Source organism: Rhyacophila brunnea, unplaced genomic scaffold (assembly GCF_057557595.1).
Source record: "Rhyacophila brunnea isolate RB1 unplaced genomic scaffold, BYU_Rbru_1.0 scaffold_21, whole genome shotgun sequence".
Classification (NCBI taxonomy): Eukaryota; Metazoa; Arthropoda; class Insecta; order Trichoptera; family Rhyacophilidae; genus Rhyacophila; species Rhyacophila brunnea.
This window is the reverse complement of record NW_028232871.1, coordinates 6,978,441-6,984,996: the sequence shown is the minus strand read 5'-3', so window position 1 is coordinate 6,984,996 and position 6,556 is coordinate 6,978,441. Positions and strand designations below refer to the sequence as shown.

Sequence of the window (6,556 nt, the reverse complement as noted above, 5' to 3'; positions counted from 1 at the left end):
AACTAATAATTAGTTATTAGAAAAAAAACAGTTAACCGGCTAGTATTTATCCCCGGTTAATTGGATGCGCTACTTACATATTTCGCAGTGTCCTATATTTCAATACATAAGGCATTGGTTGCTTATACGGGGTTTCCGGGTATTGATTCTCATGATTAATATGATATTTGTATTTAAAAAATATTTACCTAACTACCTACGGTATAGGCTGAGCTTTTCTACAGTTACAATATTATATTTACCTTCTTTTCAATGATATTATTTGTATGAAATAACCAATTCATTTCATATTGAATCCAAACGTTCAAATCATTACATTCGATTTTCTATCACATACCTATTTCTTCCAACCCAAGTTTTAAGGCAGTATCAATAACGCAGCGTTTATTTGTCAGGCTTTCGTTAGTGGCTTCGGCAAATTGCGTTGCGTCTCATATAACAAGACCGTTACCTCTACTGATCAACTCAATTATTCCAGACGCGTCTTGCCAAACCATCCTGAAGAAGGAACAGGGAATAAGGAATAGGCAGGAGGTGGAGAATAAGAGGTAGAATGCATTTTGACAGCGCTAACCCTCAGGAAACAAAATACAATTTCGGCGTGTTACTAGAGCCTTTAGGTGCAATTATTCAGACAAGAAACGTGTTTCCTCTTATGGTAGGTATCATGTGCCTCTAGTATTTTATCCATTGTATTCATACCGCATAACGGAATCATTTATTTCCATAGTACCGTTTTCAAATTTAGAAAAAAAATATCTTAAAGTTAGTGGATGTTGCATTTTATTTTTATTATCAAAATCACATTTCTATTTCATGTATATTACATGCGTTCTTCACAATGATAGGTGCCGCCTTTAAGCCATTCCCTTTCATTTAGTCTCAAATTGTATACATAATTGTTAGGTGTATACATATATATTTTACTATTCTTAACTAACAATAATGCAGCAAAATGATGTACATAACTATTATAATCTACTAAGTATTGGTTATAAAAAACACACTCAAACAGCGATGGTTTAGGTACGTAAAGGTCTGAGGCACAGACAAGTTTGGAGGCTCCCGTGTGATTTCTCTAAGCTAAGATGGTCGGTGCGATGCGCCAGAAAACTGACACCGCTTTTAAAAGTTCTTACGATATTATTCATTCCTTAATTTGCCGCCACTAAATAACGCATAGCCTGCATACTCCCACGGAACGTCACATATTATTATCGTTCATCAAGATAAGTTTGTTTAATCATTGTAAAATCATTGTTCGAAAAAATAAGAAAGCGCTTTTGACAAATCCTTCGAGATTAACCCGAGACTAAGCCGTATCGCACATTCAAAATTGTCTGACTGCAACACATCAAATTTGTGAATGTGATTGTTTTGTCATTAATAAAACACAATAATATGTAATATAATGTACTGCTGTCAGACATTTTTGTTAGAAAAATAGTGTTAATGATGGTTACTTAAACCCTGATGGCAAAAATTATTAAACATGGAGCATGCTTTGCCTACTGATTCTCTGAATGCTGGTTGTCCAAATTCGAAAGAAAAATTATTTGTCAAAGTAACCGAATCCAAAGGATTCAAACAATTTTACTTTACCTAAAAATTATGTAATTACAATAATAAAACTAAAGAATTAATAATAACAGACGAACAATACGTTGCACAGAATGTAGGCCACTGAACGTAAAATGAAAATAATCGGCGCGCGTAAGTAATCGGGGCGGGGCGCGGGCCCCGGGTGGGCTGCGCATCTATCGTCTATTTTTCGTATCGCTTTTGCATCGGAGATCATGAGTAAAACATGTTCCATGTTAAAAAAAAAACATCTCCTTGTCACGAGTAACAATTTTTACTCGACAAGGGGCGCGGGTTGATGACAAAATATCAGCTAACCACGTGATGTCACTGTCCCGGTATAGCATCGCATGTGCGCACGAAAGATAATTGCAACATTGCGTCCGGTTTTGATCAATGACCATAATATCCCAGTCGAGAAAATTTTCAACGTGCAAGTAGTTCTTGTCTAAGTGACTTGCTATTGTTCTTCATACGATTGACGATTGACATAATGTATATTTGCCCAATAATTTATGCACAATATACTCAGACATATTATATTATACATATTTTAATACATTTAGCACGGAAATATTAAATCACAAGATTTTGAGTATTTTTGATTTAATTGTAGTATTATTATTATTATTATATTTTTTTATATTTGTATTTTATTATTTTTTTTGCGAACTGGAGCGCTCGATAATTTTTCAGAAATAGTTTTCTAATTATAATGTATATATAGTTGTAGGGTGAATACCCTACCATCCAGCATGACTTGGCAGGAAACCATTAATTTAGGTATAACTACAATGTATTTTGCAACACAATATTGTTAAAATTGCAAAACAAGCGATTTATTAGAGTCAATCAAATTTCAACAAAAAGCTTATTTAGAAAAATAATATAATAATTCAATTAATCAAGAATATCGCAAATCAATAAATAATGCTATATAGGTTTACCATGATATGCACAAAAGTTGTTTGTATGAAAATCAATCTTGCTCAGATATTAAAACTGCATAATTGTTCAAATTAAAATCAATTGTTTATAATTTACGAAACGAATCATGCATTGCACAATAAACCTCATAAGCATGATTATCAAAAATATTAAAGTAGTTGATAGCAGCATTTTCAATTATATCGAATCAGTATAAAACACTCAGTAGAAGAAAGCAACATCGTCATACAGTTATCAAAGGTTTAGCCGTAAGGTTATCGTTGCGCTTCGCCCGATCAAATTCGCAATTCATCAGAACGCATACTCGTGATTTCAGTAATCTAAATTATAATCTGTAAACTTACCTGTAATAATTAAATTGATATTTATTTGGGTGGAGATAATAAAACCAGTGTTCATTTCTTTCACGCACCAAATTCTGAGTTATTCATTGGAGTCAACCAACCCTCCGGTTCCCTATTCCATCTCACTCACCGATATAGTTTATAAAAATAACTGTGTTAGGTTTTTGTTAATATATCTGGCACAAACAGTCAAAAAAATTTTCCTCGAGACGAGACGGAGCGATAATTCTAAAGATTTTATGAACCGAAACGACGGCACTCCGTGCGCTCCAGTTCATTCCGAGTCCTAACTTTTACACATTTTTTTTCTTTTGTTTTATATTGTCATATGTACAATGTCCTTGGGTAATTAGTAATCTTTGAGGATATTATATTATTATGGTTTGAAGTTCACATATAAATTACAAACAATGCTAAGTTTAATGCGAATGAAACAAAATCTATTAATTAAAACGACTAAACGCGGTGTTGTTAAAGTACCAACAAGTAGACGTTAAATTTCCTCTCAAACTTTACAATAATTCTAATTAAAACTTCACACAATAACTCAACTTGTAGGTTTTATGTTAACTTGCATGGGCACAATTATTAATACACCAAACATTTGGAAACCACACCAAATAATGTATTCGTATTAAAGTCAGTTTTCATACACAATTATTTGATACAAACTGCTTAAATTCAAAGTTAAATTATAAATCCATTACATTAGCGGTGATTTTCTTTCACACATATGGCGCAATTAATTCATCAGAAGATTTAAAAAGGGATTTCGAAACAATAATAAATATAAGTATCTAAATTTTGAAGAAATGTATATTTCTCACAAACTGAGTAGGTAGCTATATTTGCTATATTCCCCAAAACACGTTAAGTATGTGTTATCGCTGTCATTCTAAATAATAATTAATTAAAGTTACAGGATTTGATTCATAGAAAATGTGTTTCGTGTCGACGGTTTTGCTAGATTCTATAAGAGTTGGTAGTTGTAATTTATGACTTACATTATATATTTTATCGTGGTGGGCTCAAAATTAGCCAGTGCCCCGGGCCTCCGCGTCGTTAAAGCCACTATGTACTGCATTATTTTTATTTAAGTATTACTGTACACATTTGATTAGATTTGAGTGACACCGGTTTTGCCTTTTAGCATCTTCAGGCACTATGCACATACACATCTTGTAAATGAAAAACTAATTACAGTTATTGCGTAAAATAAACATATTAAAAGATGAAATGATAATCTTGATAAGATTGTTTTAAAATAATATAAAAAAATACTTTAAAGTTTCGCGAAATTTTGAGTCAGCAATATAATAAAAGTGAAGAGTCCATTATACACGAACCTCATAGGCTCGTACACTGGGCAATCCATAGAGATAACATCCATGAAAATTGAAAATTAAAGGTTTAATTTTAACAGCAGACGACTGAAAGTTTCTCGAATATCTAAAGAAACAGACAACTTGGCAGATATATTTTTAAAAAATATTCGTGAAATATTACACGTCATGTCCTAGTAACATACAAGATGTCCCGTGAATGCTGTAACTATTTAAGATGTACACTGGGCGCGAATGCTGCCGTTGGAGCTGCTGGCTCCACAACCCAGTATTTTTTTTCATTGTATGGTACCTTGAAATAAGACATGAATGTATTAAGTCATCCTGAGGCAAAAACGGTGTAGATATTTGCAGTAAAACCCAACCTTTTACAATATCAAAGTGGAAAAATCTGCTACTAAACTAGGATAAAGAAGGGATTTTCTACCGGAGACCTCGAATTCATACGAGGAGAAAAATCGTGGAAACTCATCCATGCGTGTTGCTCCTTCACGATAATGCTAAGTTTTAAAAAAAATCACAAAAGACAGCGTTTTTCACACTTTAATGGATTGGAGAAAGCGGCGAGATCCTGGTGTTAGAAAAAACATGAATTATTTATTAAATACATAATTTAGAAATACTTAAATAAAAAAAATACTAACAAATTCGTCACCCATCAAGATTCTAACCTGCCCTCCATGGGATTCGCGCACATGTGCTCTTGTTCAGATGCGTGTTAGAAGTGTTTTTAAATCATGTATGTTCAAGAAAAGTTACATTCTACAAAATATGAATACTTAAGTATATATATTTTTTAATTTTTACGTCGTTTCATAAGTAGTGGATAACGTGTATTGAACTATTTGGGATCAATATTGAACATTGAATCGATTTGATTTGTCATCGTTTTCTTGCTGATGTAGATAAAATAATAAGCGGCCCCTTCCTATACGCTATAGCCTACCTATATAATATTACTATATGAGAATCCCCATTTTTTAATAGTTAGGTGGCGGGCTCGATTACAGAGCAAAATCGAACTAGGTTTTTAAGCCTTACTTACACTTGCTTTCGGAAAATACAAAAAGGAAAGCCAACGCCACCTGATATTCCCAAGCGGTCACCCATCGAAGATCATTTTCTTGCTGAGGTAGATAAAATAATAAACGCACCCCATCCTTTACTTCATGGCCTATATTATAATAATTATGTAAGAATTCCCATTTTATAATAGTTGGGCGCCGTTGGGCTTGGTCACAAAGCAAAATTGAACTAGGTTTTTAAGGTTTACTAACACTTGCTTTCGGAAAATACAAAAAGAAAACCAACGGCACCCGATGCTCCCAAGCGGTCACCCATCGAAGATCATTTTCTTGCTGAGGTAGATAAAATATTAAACGCCCCCCATCCTATACTTTTTGGCCTATATAATAATATTATTATGTAAGAATTCCCATTTTATAATAGTTGGACGCCGCTGGGCTTGGTCACAGAGCAAAATTGAACTAGGTTTTTATGGTTTACTTACAAAAAAATATTATTGCTTTCGGAAAATACAAAAAGAAGAGCCAACGGCACGCGGTGTTCCCAAGCGGTCACCCATCCAAGTACTATCCGCGCCCAATGTTGCTTAACTTCGGTGATCGGACGAGAACCGGTGCTTTCAACATGGTATGGTCGTTGGCGAATGGTATAATTTTTTTAACTTATAGTTACTGTTAAGTTACATAATTTATATTCTCATTACCATAATTATTATTATTATAAGATACGGTACTACATATTTTTCTTTTGATAAAATAATTGATAGTACATAAATAATTCATTGATATACCGATGACTCCCTTTCACTATAGGCATCAGAGATACGACAAGGATGTCTGCTGCCCCCCAAATTAAAAATTATTCGTTTAGTGGAAATAGGTATGGCAAAAGTTGGAAAATTATTTAAATGTCATCAAAATATTCGTAAAAAAAATATGATATAATATTACCTCTAAAATAATATAATACTTATTCTGAATTATAATTCAAAGTGACATGGAATGGTCAAGACGTATCGATAGAGCACGGAATACCAAATTTATAGTTTATAATATAATATTTTAATGACATTAAAGAAAGTACCCTAAGTTAAAGAGAGATCCAGAAACTTAAAGTAGCAAAACATGGTATGGAGCGGTGCATGTTGGTCATAACGCGAAAGGACAAAAAGAGAAATGAGTGGATAAGGAAACAGAAAAGGGTTTGTGATATGATAGAGTTTGCTAAAGGCCTCAAATAGAAATAGGCTGGACCCATAGCTCGAAGAAGGGACGATCGTTGGACAAATCTAGTCATCCAGTGGTACCCAAGAGG

At 33.4% G+C, this 6,556-nt stretch overlaps 1 non-coding gene across 1 annotated transcript; it reads right to left on the bottom strand.

Annotated features, from left to right (window-relative positions):
* Positions 1-5,764: 5,764 nt before the first annotated feature.
* Positions 5,765-5,883, bottom strand: LOC147070653 (5S ribosomal RNA). The gene has a single exon (XR_015070927.1). It is a non-coding gene; the product is annotated as a 5S ribosomal RNA (ribosomal RNA).
* Between the last annotated feature and the right edge of the window lie 673 nt (positions 5,884-6,556).